General features: G+C 52.8%; 1 protein-coding gene across 2 annotated transcripts in view; it reads left to right on the plus strand.

Annotated features, from left to right (window-relative positions):
- Window positions 1-13,586: 13,586 nt before the first annotated feature.
- MFSD5 (major facilitator superfamily domain containing 5) overlaps window positions 13,587-14,251 on the plus strand; it is a 2,462-nt gene continuing 1,797 nt past the window's right edge. Inside the window, exon 1 of one of the 2 annotated variants that reach the window (XM_002923251.4) lies at window positions 13,587-13,783. The gene's annotated coding sequence lies outside the window, so the exon portion shown is untranslated. Of the gene's footprint in view, window positions 13,784-13,855; window positions 14,005-14,251 lie in introns of those variants that run through there. The other variant, XM_034645469.1, reaches the window with a different exon arrangement.

Genomic DNA, 14,251 nt, shown 5'->3' on the forward strand with positions numbered 1-14,251 from the left:
GGGCTGGGCGGGGCGGCCCAGGACGCCTGGGTCTCTGCCCCTCCCATTTGCTGGGCTTCCGTGGCTCCATCCCCAGGAGGCCGGGCAAGGCTGGCAGAAGAGGTCAGTATCCTGGGCCCATGATGCCACCCTTTCTTTCTGGCACTTTTCCCCTTCCTGCCATTTAGGGGGACTGGTTGGGTTCTCTGGCCAGGCTGTGTGGTTCAGTGAAGTCAGTCTCTGCTACCTCCGGAGGGGAGGCAACGGGAGCTGTATCCTCATCATCTCAGGGGTGGAGTGATGGGGTTAGGGTACGAAACAAATGCCACTCGCTTGACCCTTGGCTTAGCCTTCACCTGCAGGTCAAGGTAGTCTCTACTTCCCCTAGCCTATCCCAGGTGGTCTTTTGGTGCCAGGAACAAACTGGTTTAACTAGTGGGATTGGAGGGGGGGGGTTCTGAGGCCCCGGGGCTGGAAGACCTCCTCCTTTCACCTTGCCTTGAGTAAACTCAGGATTTAGGGTGCCTGGGTCCCTGGCTGCCAATGTTGTCCCCACCTTTGGGCTTGGATCTGAGGGGGAGAGACTGGTGAGGAGGCAGGAGGAACTGTAGCTGGGAGTGGGAGGAGCCTTGGGCTGGGTGTGAGGGAGAAAGCCCAAGCAGAGGGTGTGTGTCTGCCTTAACCAGCACCGGCTTGCCTGGTAGATGCGCCACGAATGTTGTTGACTCTGTGTGTGTGTGTGTGTGTGTGTGTGTGTGTGTGTGTGTGTCTGTGTCTGTGTCTGTGTGTGCGCGCGCGCGCACCCAGGGTCAGTGTCAATGTCTGATTGACACTCTCGGACTTCAACATGACCACCAAAGACTCTCAGCCCAACACTGGGAACCCGGGGCGGGGGGGTTGTCTCCATTCTACTGAAGACAGAGTGAGAGAAAAGAAGGGGTCTGAAGTCCAGGCTCTGTGCCTGGACCCCAAACACTCCCACAGGGATGAAGAGTGGGAGGGAGAAAGGAGAGAAGGGGAGCAGTAATAGGGGCTGAACTGGGCTGGAGAGACACACCCGAAGGACCTTTCCCCAGCAACAATCCCGCGGTGGCCGACCCTGGGGACGTGGGCTTCTGATCACGTCATCACGTTTTCCGTACAGAAATTACTCTGCTCTGTCCTCACTGCCACTCTGGGGGCCAGGTGTCCTCCCTCCTAGGAAAGGCCACTTTTGGTAGCCAGAGTCAGGTGATGGCGTGGGGGAAAGAGGGGGCATGCTGTAGCTATCTCAGGAGAACAGGAGACGTCAATGGGGGTGCAGACAAGGCCCTCCCTTTCACTCCAGGGGTGGAAAGAGCTGGGAATAGGTACTCCAGGGTCCCGTCCCCAGGTGGCCTGGCTGCTGTTGACTTTGCTTGGTTACCCTGGGAGCAGCACTCAGCAGCGTGGGAGGGGCAAGTGTCAGGGAGTTGGACCCAGGCATTCAGGCTGGGGTGGGATGGCGCCCGCCTGTGTGGCAGGGATCCTGCCAGGAGGCTGCAAAGTTAACCCCTCCTGCCCTGATGCTGGTGGCTGGCGGAAGGAGGGCTGGCCCAACTGCGGTTTGTGAATGTGGCCTTAATTCCCCCTCCCCGTCCCAGTCCCAGCACATCTGTACTTGGTTTACAGTGAATGAGTCTCCTGTCCTCATGACCAGGCGAGGGCACCACTCCCTCCCTGGCCCTTGGCTGGGCATCCTGACACAGAACCAGGCACTACCCCCGTGACACTCTTCCTGCTGGGTATCTCCTCTCTCTACTCTTCCCCCTGCTCCTTCTTAAAGGGGCTCAGAGGCTGGTCCCCAAGGCTAAGAGCTAGGGCTCTAGGACTGTGCAGCTGGGGTAGCAGATGGGGACAGGGACGATAAACGGCGGGGTGGGGGGAGACACTTGTGGTGGACTGCAAAGAGTCAGCAGGTCTAAAATTCCATCTGTCTTTGCCCTTCTTTTTGTTTTGGTTTGTCTGTCTGTCTGCCTCTGTCTTTGTCTCTGGTGGGTGTTTGTCCATCCATCCGTCTTTGGTAACTGTGGCTCCTCCCTTCTGGTGGCCTGCTCCGTCCCCAGCCAAGGACAGCAGCCAGGGGGCGATGCCCAGGAAGACCCGCCCTGTGCCGGCCCCTCCCCTTGGGATTGCCGCGCCTCCACCCCCGCCCCTCCCTGGGACCCAATGACTGGGGTCTGTTTGGAAGTCAAAACAAAAAGCCAGCAGACTGGGGATCAGGGAAGTGGAGCATGGTGAGGGGTTCAGATTCTTCTCTCTCCCTCTTGCAATGGCACCAGTCTTCTGTCCAGGGATTCCAGGAGGAGACTTGGGAAGAGGGCCTCCCGCTCTGGAAGCTGGTGGAGAAAACTCCCCTCATTTCTTCTTCCCTCCTGTCACCCCTATTTCCAGCCCTTACTCTGTTTGTGGTTATTCTACTGGTCACCCTAGCAACTTGGAGAAATGATTTCTTGGGGGCCCTCGGACGAGGCTCCCTTTGCTTCCCTCATCACAAAGACCAGAAGGAGAGATTGTGCAGACGGGCAGGACATCTGACCCACCTGCTCTGGCGGTGCTTCCTTGCCCCGCCCCTCATTGTCACCCTCCCCTCTCCCCGCCAGTAGGAGGACACTGAATGGGTAATTATCCCATGCCCACTCTGGTGCTGGGGAGAACGTCCCACGCCTCGCTCAGAGGTGGCTGGCAGATGTCTGTGGGAGCTGGGGGAGCTACGTTACAGCCCCCGAGGACATCATTAAGGCACGGAAGTGCCATCGGAGCTTGGAGGCCAGGGCACCCAGGGAGAATGTGATGAAAACATGTTTTGTACAACACGTGCTTCTCTTTTCCCTTCCTCCCCTTCTTTCCCACCTCCTCCCCCCAGGCCTGCATGGTGCCAAGGCCGGTGCCAGCCCTGCCCCGGGTGCTTGCTCGATCCCACCCCTTTGACCAGGCCTCTCCTCCCGCTTGCTACGTTGTTGGCTTCCTGGTGAATGAATTTGCGTGTGGAGGTCCTTGGGAGCCTGGGTGCCACCCAGATCCCCACAGAGAATAAGGCCTTGGTTTTGAAACACAGGATTTGGGGACTGGCCTCAACAACTCTAGGAGTTTCTTCCCTGAACATGCACCCTTCCTAATTCAACAAATCTTTAAGGATCCGCTGTGTGCCAAGCACCGTACTGGACCCTGGGAATACCCAGGTATGGTTCCTGCCGCCTCGGGCTCGTAATCTGGTGGAGGAGTCAGATGTTTACCAAATAATCCACAAAGTTGCAAGTGATGACTAGTGTGTAGAGGCATAAGGTCCGACGAGAGTGGATAATAGGGGGATTTCCCCCCAGCCAAGGAGATCAGGAAAGGCTTGGTGGGGGGGGGAACTGAGGAGGAGCGTGGAGAGAAAGGAAGGCAATCAAAGATTGCGTGTGAAGGGCCTGGGATAGGGTCCTGGATCCTAGCCACCCTGCTCCCCCCAAGAAAGAAGATCGTCCCTCTGTTCCTGTTCCCCACCTGGATTTTGTTATGCTACAAGGGAGAGATGATAAGCACCTCCTAATGGTCAAAGCCGGGGGGTGGGGGGGGCACGTTGGGACACCTGGTGACCCCACCCTGGAGTGATTCCACCCACTCCTTCGTTTCCTCCTCCGGGAAGGGAAATAGAGGCACAGATAGGGAAGAGGAAACCACAGGCTTAGGCCTCAGATTATACACAGAAAACAAGGCCCCACGTTGTTGGCACATCCCCCAGAGTGAGGGATTCCTGTGTTTGCCTAGCTGGAGCCTCAGCAGACAGAAAAGCCTTCTCCTCCAAGCTGTTCCGCCATGTGCCCTTCCTCCTCCCTGATCCAGCCCTGACCTGTCCCACTCCCTGGAACTAGGAGCAGGTCTAATCGCCTGGAGTATGTGTGAGGTGAGAGCTCCAGGTGCCTGCCAGCCATCGTGTGGTGGGTGTAAAAGTGTTTTGTACAGAACCTCAACCCAGGGGCTAGAGAGTTATCTCTCCTCTGTCCACTGGGGGGCTTCCAGTTCCTCTTGTCTAGACACCAAAGTGCCAAGGTTCTTCCTTTCTGAGGAAAAGGAATTGAAGGCCCTTTGGAGGAGCGAGCAGGCTTCTTTGTGGCCCTGCCACCTCTGGAGCTGGCAAAGAGGTCATGGGACCAATGGGGTTAAATTCCAACCCTGCTCTGACCCACTTTCCTCCCTGTACCCACATCCCCTGGAGCCAGGGTGTTGGGTGGGGCCCGGCCTGGCACCCCCACACCCACACATGGGACTTCCCCAAGATGGAAACTCCCAGCACCCTGGTGCCTTATCTCCCCTGCCAACTCCCACCGACTGCCTGGGAGCCGTTCAGCATCAGCTGGATCTCCCTGTCTGCCAGCTCTCTACCAGACTACAGATGCGTCTTTGCTTCAGGGCCCTCCCCCAAAGATGATGTCCCACTCTCTGGGGCCATCTTTGATATCTGGCTGCCCCTTCTAGCAGGTTCCTTTGAAGAAAAGATGTGGGGCTGGGGCCAGGGGGTTGGGAAACTATCCTTTGTTGAGCACCTACTGTGTTCCAGGCATTGTGCTAGGCGTGTACCTTAATCCACACAGCAGTCCAGAGAGGTAGCAATTATCATCCCCATTTCACCGAAGAGGGAGCTGAGAATCAGAGAGATTGAGCAACTTGCCCAAATCACACAGCTACGAAGTGGCAAAGCTAAGATGGGAACCCAGGTCCCGGTGGTCCTGAGCGCTCTTCACCGCAGCAGGCTTCCTCCTCTCTCCATGGGATGAGAGACTTGGAAAATTCAATGCAATGCAATTCAGCATACTTTTACTACCTGCCTCGCGCCAGGCACTGATAGGTGCCAGAAATACAGGGAAGGCTGCTGTCCTTGAGATCTGGTGGGAAAGAGGAGTATATGAACCAGGAAGTATCTAACTTCAGCATCATGATCTAAACAAGGCGGCGTGGGCCCGAGGAAAGAAAAGTGATGCTTTATTTTCTCTTTCTAGACAGAATATATAAATACACTATGAAAGGGGTACAAATGAACTGGAACAAACCGAATACCCGATTAACTGCCATCCAAGTCAAGAAATGGTATTTCCTGCACAACGGAAGCTCCCATGTGTTCTTCCTATAATCCCTTCCCTCCCCTAAGAAGTAACCACCACCCTGACTTTTGTGATAATTATTTCCTTGGTTTGTTTTTTCTTTAAGGTTTTATTTATTTCTTTGAGACAGAGAGAGCAAGAGCAGGAGCATGAGCAGGGGGAGGGGCAGAGGGAGAAGCAGACTCCCCGCCGAGCAGGGAGCCCAAGGCCCTGAGGAGCTCAATCCCAGGACCCTGGGATCATGACCTGAGCTGAAGGAGGACGCTTAACTGACTGAGCCACCCAGGCGCCCAGACCACCAAATTTGATATTGCAACCTCCCACATTCCTTATCCCCTCCTCAGCTTTGTTTTTCTCCATAGCCCAGCCACCTGGGATGCATTCAGCCTCAGGCAGCTCCCCCCTGGTCTGCTGGGGCTTGACAGACTGTATTTCCCCCCAAACCTTTAAGCGCTGTCATACCACGGTTTGGGGGCTGACTAGCTGCCCCTGCTGGTGGGCCCACCTCTCTGAGCCACTTGTTATCAGGGCACCCAGGGTTTCCCACTGCCATTCTCATGCTCTGAAATAAGCTCCTGTATTTGTTTATTTACTTGTTTGGTTTTGGTCCCCACCCTGCCCCACCCCTTACTTTTATGGGAACTCTATAAAAGAGGGAACTTAGCTGCCTTATTCACTACCTGATACGTGATAAGTCCTCGAATAATAGTTGTCCAGGGTGGTTGTCAGTCTTCCAGCGAAGGCCCACCCCCACCCCCACACCTGGGATTTGCCCTGGCTGGAAATCCCCAGAACCCTAAGCATCCTCCCTCCACTGCCAGCTCCCACCAACATCCCTGGCTCCGTGTCTCAGACAGCTCTGCGGAGGCTGCTGCTTCCCTAAACCCCCTTGGGGGACTGTCTGGGAGCTGGGAAGCAGTCTTTCTGACTGTCAGGGCCAGAGGCCATCAGGGCCAGAGCGTGCTGGGCAGGGGTCCTTACCCAGGCAGGTGGCAGGTGCCTGGAGCTCAAGAAAAAACATTTTGATTGAATAAAGGGGAAGGCTTCAGAGCTGAGAGAACCTCACCAGGCAGCGAAAAGAAAAAGAGCATTCGGAGCAGAGTAGAAGGAACGGTGGAAACAAAGGACTGGAGGCCTGCAAGCGAGTGTCATATTTGAGGAACGGGTTCTGCTCTGGTGCAGCCGGGAGAGTTTCAGTGGCGCGGGTAGCATGCCAGGAGAGCATCCCTGGACAGGCCTGGAAGGGGAGGGCGGGCTGCGGAGGTCTGAGCTCCCAGCAGGATCGGCAAAGGCTCAGCAGGGTCTTAGGTTTAATCCTGCCCCCACCCCTGCCTCTCTCAGTCTGCCCCTCCTACTTCACCCTTGCCCTTCCCTTCACCCAACCCCCAGCCCTGCCAGTCCTGCAGCTGAATGGACTTCTCTCTCGGCCTACGCTTGGGGCCTCGGAACAAGAAGGCCACCACCCACCAACAGCCCCCTCCACCCACCGGGCATGGCCCGCCAGCAGCCTCTCCTTGTCTGTCTTGTCCCCCCTCGGCCTGTTTTTGCCCCTGCCCTAGCTGTCCTCCTCCCACCTGCTCCCGCACTGCCTATCCCTCTTATGCAGCCACCTGCCCCTCCTGTCCCGGCCTCCCTGGCCCACCCTGTACCTGCTCCTGTCCTGCCTGCCCTGCCTGTCCTCCCTTGACCTGTCCCCACAGCTCCTGCATCCCATGCACTGGTCCGCACTTGACCTGCTGCCACTCCTCACCTTGCCCAATCTACCCTTGCTCCAAAGGCCCAGCCGCCTGCCCGAGCTCCTGCCTGGGCTGCAGTGACAGCTGTGGCTGTGGCCGAGGGGCTCCTCCAGGTGCCACTGGCCGCTGCTTCAGGGGACAACGCACCTCTCAGAGGCACTGTCTGATAGTCTAGCTGGGCTCTTGCCCCCCTGAGAGATCGGCGGTCTCCTGGAGCTCTTCTGCCAGCTGCTTCCTCTGGGGGGAGGCAGAAGCTCTGGAGGGAGGAGAGGGATCAGCTAGACCCCTCGCCCAGACAGGTAGAGGCGGAAGGCTGCTCAGAGCCCTGGCCCCCCCCCCCCCCCCCCCCCCCCCCGNGGGCGTCTGCTTTGATGTTAGTTTCTGGACGTGCTCCCGCTGGGTCCAGAACCTCTTCTTCTGCAACTTCTGGAGCGGAAAGCGTGCTTCTCAGAGCCTCCCTCATGGCCGCTGAAGGTGAGCAAGTTGGCCATTTTCTTCCTCTAGTTGGCCTCTGCTGGCGATCCTTCTTGGCTCATCTTCTCCCTCGTTTTCGTGAATAAGGTGCATTCCTCCTCTAGAGGCACTAAGGGATTCTTTCTCCAGGGGCCACTTCTTGCCCCTTGAACCTCCACCCGTCTCCCTGACTGACCCAAGAGTCTCTGGACCCCTTACGTCTCATCTTGAGTCAGGCAAAGAAGGTCAGTGGCTCTTGGAGCAGAAGAGAAAGCCAAGCAGAGGTTTCCTGGCTCTTCCCTCCCCTTGGATATCATGACATCCTTCACGGTCCTTTGCTTCTAGGAACCTGGCGTTCTCTGCCTGGATGTCTTGTCTTTCAAATCTCTGAGTGCTCATGCAGTCTCATGACCTCAATCTTCCAACAATAATCCCATCTGCTACATCCATGCTCATCTGGAATGGGGATAAGGGAAGCTGGGAACCCTGGACTCAGGCTCCGAGTGATCCCATCCACACAGCCAGTCAGAATCCCCTGTTTCTGGGGGTGGGGCGGGGGGGTTTAGAGAAGGGACCAAGAGGAAGCTGGAAGTAAGAGCCCCAGTATCTGCCCAGGACTGGGCCCTAAACTGAGAGCCCCTAAGCGCTCCTGTACATTCCTCAAGTCCTCTGACACTAGTCTGTTTCAGTGTTCTCTTTCTCAGCCTCCTGCTCTGGGACCTTTTGTTCTTTGCTTTCTATCTCTGTGCAGCCTTCTGTTTACCCTTCCTTCTGTCTACAATACTGTCTCCATTTCTACTTCCTTTTTTCTGTCACTGAGACATTCTGCCTTCACCTTACCTTGTCTTTATATCAGTTTTCCCTGTTTTCTATCCCTCTATATCTCTCCCCATTTCCCCATCTAATTTTTTAAAATATTTTATTTCTTTATTTGAGAGAGAGAGAGCACAACCAGAGGGAGAAGCAGGCTCCCTGCTGAGCAAGGACCACCCCCCCCCCCATGCGGGACTCAATCCCAGGACCCTGGGATCATGACCTGAGTTAAAGGCAGACTTTTAACCAATTGAGCCACCCAGGTGTCCGCTCCCCATCTAATTAATTTAATTAATTTTAAAGATTTTATTTATTTGACAGAGAGAGAGAGCACAAGCAGGGGAAGCCACAGGCAGAGGGAGAGGGAGAAACAGGCTCCCTGCTGAGCAAGGAGCCTGCAAATGCAGGACTGAATCCCAGGACCCTGGGATCATGACCTAAGCCAAAGACAGACACTTAACTGACTGAGCCACCCAGGCATCCCTCCCCATCTAATTTAAAGTCTACCTAACATATATGTCTTTTCCTTTCCCCCTTCCCTGTCTCAGTTTGTGTCTTCATCTCTATTTGCTTTCTTGGTCTTTTGATCCACCTTATACATCTCTCTCTCTTTTTAAAGTAAGCTCTATGTCCAACATGGGGCTCGGACTCAGGACCCCGAAGTCAAGAGTCGCACGCTCCACTGGCGGAGCCAGCCAGCTGCCCCTCTCTGTTTTTCTATCCTGTTGTGCTTCTGGTGCATTTCACTCCCCGTCTCTTTCATTTTTGTTTCCGTTTCTGTCCTTGTCTCCCTCCCTGTCTTCTGGGTCTAGCTGTTTTTTCACTTCCTATCTCTCTTTCTACCTCCCCATATCTGTCTTTCTCTCTTCTGGGTCCTACAGGTACCCGCACACCATGCCTGTGTTATGCCTGTCTCATTGCTCAAGGTCCAGGACTGTGAGTCCTCCAATGTCTGTCTGTCCCACACATGCCCCCAAGCACTGGTGTTTGCAAGGGCTGGACACAGCTACCAGAATAGTCCTTCCTTTCCCCACCCATGATCCAGGCAATCCATCCCTACTCAGTTCTAAGCTCAAAATTTTTTAAAATGATGCTTCTTCCAACTTCTTATTCTGAAAATTAGCACTTAAAAAGAAAAAGAACTGGGGCACGTGGCTGGCTCAGTCTGTGGAGTGTGCATCTCTTGATTTTGGGGTTGTCGTTTCAAGCCCCACTTTGGGTGTAGAGACTACTCTTTTAAAAAATTTTGGAAAAAAAAAGAATGGAGCATTTATATATATATATATATTATATAATATAGTATAAACTATATTTCAGGGTAGCCAAATAGCTCTAAGTGGTGGAGAAAACTTCTCATTTACAGAAGAATTCCAGCTAATGTGGAAGGAATATGGAATTCGGAAAATCATTTTGCAACCCTTAATGAAGTAATTGATCAGAACAAGAATTATGAATGGATGAAACCGAAGACGATGGTTGATGGGGAACTTTACAATGGAGGAATCAAGCTGTCACCCCCTGACCCCACTGAGGAATCTTACATCACTGAAGGGACACAACCACCCGCTGTGCACCACCTGATGTGATGTAACCTGAAGCCCTCAACACCACCCACAAGACACTCTTGCCAAACATGGAACAAAGACACAAAAAACTGAATGTGATTCCAATCAAACCTCTAGAACTAACCTCCATTTAACAGGATATATCAGGGGCGGAGGAACAATTCAAATGACACAGGAGGAAGTGAGAAGACACATCCAGAATGTGGAATCTTTTCGAGGAAATCTGACCCAATTTCTTCAACTAGTGAATGGCTGGGCTGGGAAATAATAATAATAATAATAATAATAATAATAATAAAAGGACAACAATGATATGGAGCACATGGACCTTGTTTGGTTCCTGATTTGAACAACCCAACTGTAAAAAGACAGTTTTAGATAATTGGAGCCTTTTAATTACGGATTGGATATTTACAATGCCAAGGGATCAGGATTGATTTTGTTAGATGTGAAATGGCCTTGGAGAGATGTAAGAAAAGGGCCTTATTTCCTAGAGATGCATGTTAAAGTATGGAGTGAAGTGACATACTTACTTTTAAATATTTTGGCAAATAAAAAAGGACAGAAAGAAAGGAGTAGAAGGAACAAAGTGACAAAATTAATATTATTGAATTAACTATACTCTCTACCTTTGTGTATGTTTGAACATTTTCATAATAAAAGTTTTAAATGATGCTCCACTGGTGAGCAAGGTCCCTAGTCATTCCCAAAGCATCCTCCCACCTTCCCTGAAAACCAGGACTTCCCCTGTGACTCCCCAATACATAGACCTCAGCCCTCCTTGCCCTCTACTAGAAGCATGTTCTAGAGATGGGATGTGCTCACAGGCTGCCTTTTATGCCCTCCAGTCCACTGCTGGCCCATTTCCCATGTTAGGACCTTTCCCAGCTGTGCTTCACAGTTCTGAGGGGACAGGGGGGAGCCTTAAGACTAAACATATTTTTAATAAGTCCCACAATAGGCAAAAATAATCCAAAATAATGTGATCTTGCTGTAAGTCTCTCTCTGCCAGGTGCTTCTGAACAAAATGTAGCTCCTGGAAAACAGAAGGCCAGGAATGTGAGGCCATCCTGTCCCACTCCTGCCTTCATTCAGGATGACCTCCACTCCCAAAAGAAACAGGTGTCTTGAGTTCAAGGAGCTTCAGTCCAGGACTGGGAGGGAGAGTATTTGGGTCGTCTATGCTCTCACTCACTGAATGACCCTGGGGAAATCATAGTTTTTGAGTCTTTGTGTTTCTAGATGAGTGCATGGGAACCACTATTCCTTTCTACTCTGTAGGATTTGCCAGTTAGAAATAAAGGCACTCTGGAACTTGTAGGGTATAAATCTTAGCTGTTTACTTTATCATAAGAAAGTATTTCTCGGGGTGCCTGGGTGGCTCAGTCTGTTAAGCATCAGATTCTTGATCTCAGTGTCATGAGTCCAAGCCCCATGTTGGGCGCCACGCTGGGCATGGAGCCTACTTAAAAAAAAAAAAAAAAGTATCTCAAGATGTAATCCCAGGGGCGCCTGGGTGGCGCAGTCGTTAAGCGTCTGCCTTCGGCTCAGGGCGTGATCCCGGCGTTCTGGGATCGAGCCCCACATCAGGCTCCTCCGCTGGGAGCCTGTCTTTCTCTCCCCCTCCCCCTGCTTGTGTTCCCTCTCTCGCTGGCTGTCTCTCTGTCTGTCAAATAAATAAATAAAATCTTTTAAAAAAAAAAAAGATGTGATCCCAGGCTCTCCCACCTTCTACCCTCCAAGACTTAGTACAAAAGAAACCAACATTTACTAATCACCTGTGCAAATGAGTGAACTCATTTAATCTCAGAAACCACATGAGTGTGGAACTGGAAAGATCTGGGTCCCAGCTCTAACTCTACCTCTTACCATGAGATTCTGGGTATATTATCTAACCTTTCCAACTCTCAAGGATAATAATAGTACCTACCTTATGGGTTGTTGTGACACGACATAATCTATAATGGCCCAGGAATTCTTAAAACAGAGTTTATTTTTATTTTTAAGATTTTATTTATTTATTTGACAGAGACACAGCCAGTGAGAGAGGGAACACAAACAGGGGGAGTGGGAGAGGAGGAAGCAGGCTCCCAGCAGAGCAGGGGGCTCCATGCGGGGCTCCATGCAGGGCTTGGTCCCAGGACCCTGGGATCAGGCCCTGGGCCGATGGCAGACGCTTAACAACTGAGCCACCCAGGCGCCCCTAAAACAGAGTTTAGATACATACAGATAACTGTTCGATGACTGTTACCAGCTAATATGGGCCAGCACTTTTTAGACTGATTTATCTGGATTACCTTATCCATTTATTTATTGAATTGTTTTTACTTACCAATAACTGTTTTTTTAACTTTATTTCTTTTTTTTTTAATTGATCTCTATACACAACATGGAGCTGGAACGCCCACTCCCGCCTACCCCCCAGATCAAGAGTCACATGCTCTTCCAACTAAGCCAGCTAAGTGCCCCCCAATAACTGTTTTAAGTACTGGGAATACAAGTGAACAAATAGATAAAAATCTGTAGGGAGAAGAGATAGTAAATAAGTAAAATATATAGTGTGCCAGATAGTGTTAAGTGCTATGGAGAAAATGCAGCAAAGGGGAATAGAGGCTGGAAGGACAGCAAGCAGATTACTAGTGGAGGTGGTGGTGCTGCAGTCTTATTTTATTTTTTTAAGATTATTTATTTATTTATTTATTTATTTATTTATTTATTTATTTATTTGGGGCACCTGGGTGGCTCAGGTGTTAAGCATCTGCCTTCGGCTCAGGTCATGATCCCAGGGTCCTGGGATCAAGCTCCGCTTCGAGCCCCGCATCGGGCTCCCTGCCCAGCGGGAAGCCTGCTTCTCCCTCACACACTCCCCTTGCTTGTGTTTCATCTCTCGCTGTCTCTCTCTGTCAAATAAATAAATAAAATCTTAAAAAAAAAGATTATTTATTTATTTGAGAGAGAGAGAGAGCCTGAGCTGAGGGAGCAGCAGGCAGAATGAGAGGGAGAGGCAGGGTCCCTGCTATGACCTAAGCCAAAGGCAGATGCTTCACTGACTGAGCCACCCAGGCGTCCCAAGAGCTGCTGTTTTAAACAGGATCTCCCAGGAAGGCCTCTCTGAGAAGGCAACATTTGAACAGAGAACTGGCTGGAGGGAACCACGTGGGTATTTGGGAGAAGAACCAAAACGTTTCAGGGCACGATATGCAAAGGCCTGAGTAGAAAGTCTGGAGGGAGAATTGCAGATGAAGTCAGAGAAGTAGTAGGAACAGGGAATAGAGGGTTTTGTAGGTCATTGTGAAGATTTTGGCTTTTACGCTTAGTGAGGTGGGAAGCCATTGGAGATACTACTAAGGCCGGGGTATAAGGAAATAAACCTTTCCAAGGTAACACAGCTGGTAAGTGGCAGAAGGTGGGCATTCAGCAACAGGGCTGAACTTCAGCCTTTTTTACTTGGGGACTGCTCTCGGGACAAAGGAACTGGGACACTAAGGAGTAATGTGGCTTGCCCAAGGTCACGCGGTGCTTAAACTACAGGGATGGGATTTGAGCCTTAGCCCGTCTTCCTGCCGGAGTCCAAGTCCTTAACGCCACACTGCCTCCCTCAGGTGTCTGGGCCAGACTGACGTCGGGCCTAGAGGTCACTACAGTGAGAGGAGGAAAACCCGGGAGCCGACTCGGCTTAGGGCAGCGGTGTTCCTTCGGATGCTCCAGCCCACGAGTCTGCGGGACTGCCGGCATTCTCCATGTTACGGAGGGAGAGAGAGAAAATGGGTCTTTATTTCGACTCCTGGTACCCGGGAGTCGAAGGAGCGGGTGTCACGGGAAGGCAGCGGAGGGGGTCAGAGCGAGAGCAGCAGCCGCTACCACCTCGACTCTTTACCGCGGGCCTGGGGAGTTGAGCGCCCGTGTGGGGGCCAGAAGGCGGAGCAGGGGCGGGGCTTGAACGCCTCACCCGGTCACGTGACGGGGCCATCATGGCGGCGGCCAGAGGCCTACCCGGCTCCCGGAAGCAGGCTGTGAGGGGCGGGCGCGCTGCTGGAACCCGAGCCGGAGCCTGAGCCGGAGGTAGAGCGGGCAGGGCGGCCCGGCGGCCCGGAGCCGGACGTGTCCGGGGCGTCCCCGCAGACCGGGGCAGCAGGTGAGACGGGGTCTGGGCGAGGTGCAAGCAGGTGTGGCGGCGCTGGGGCGTTGGGCTGGGGCTAGGGGGCGCAGGAGGGTGCCTATGACCTGGAGGAGCGGGAATCCGAGATGCATGCCTGTGACCCTGAAGCAACTCGGGAGGGCCGCGCGGGCGGGAGGGATGCCCTCGACAGATGGAAAGACTGAGGACAAAAACGAGCTCTCCAGAGAGAATGGGAGGTAATAGCAGTATGCAGAAGCTGTAGTGGAAAAGGACAGCACCCCCCGTAACTTGTGGGGCTGGAATTATTGTATTAAAGGGACTCCCTCTTTGCTATGCCAGGCAAGGGTGGGGCGAATGCTCAATATTCCCCCCCTCCCTTTTTACCCCTCCCTGCTGCACAGTGTCCTAGGAGACCTGCTCTGGTCGGCCACTCCTCCCACCCACACAACTGGTCCCTCCGGTCTGAGCTCTAGGGGAGTGGAA

Source organism: Ailuropoda melanoleuca, chromosome 16 (assembly GCF_002007445.2).
Source record: "Ailuropoda melanoleuca isolate Jingjing chromosome 16, ASM200744v2, whole genome shotgun sequence".
NCBI classification, from domain to species: domain Eukaryota; kingdom Metazoa; phylum Chordata; class Mammalia; order Carnivora; family Ursidae; genus Ailuropoda; species Ailuropoda melanoleuca.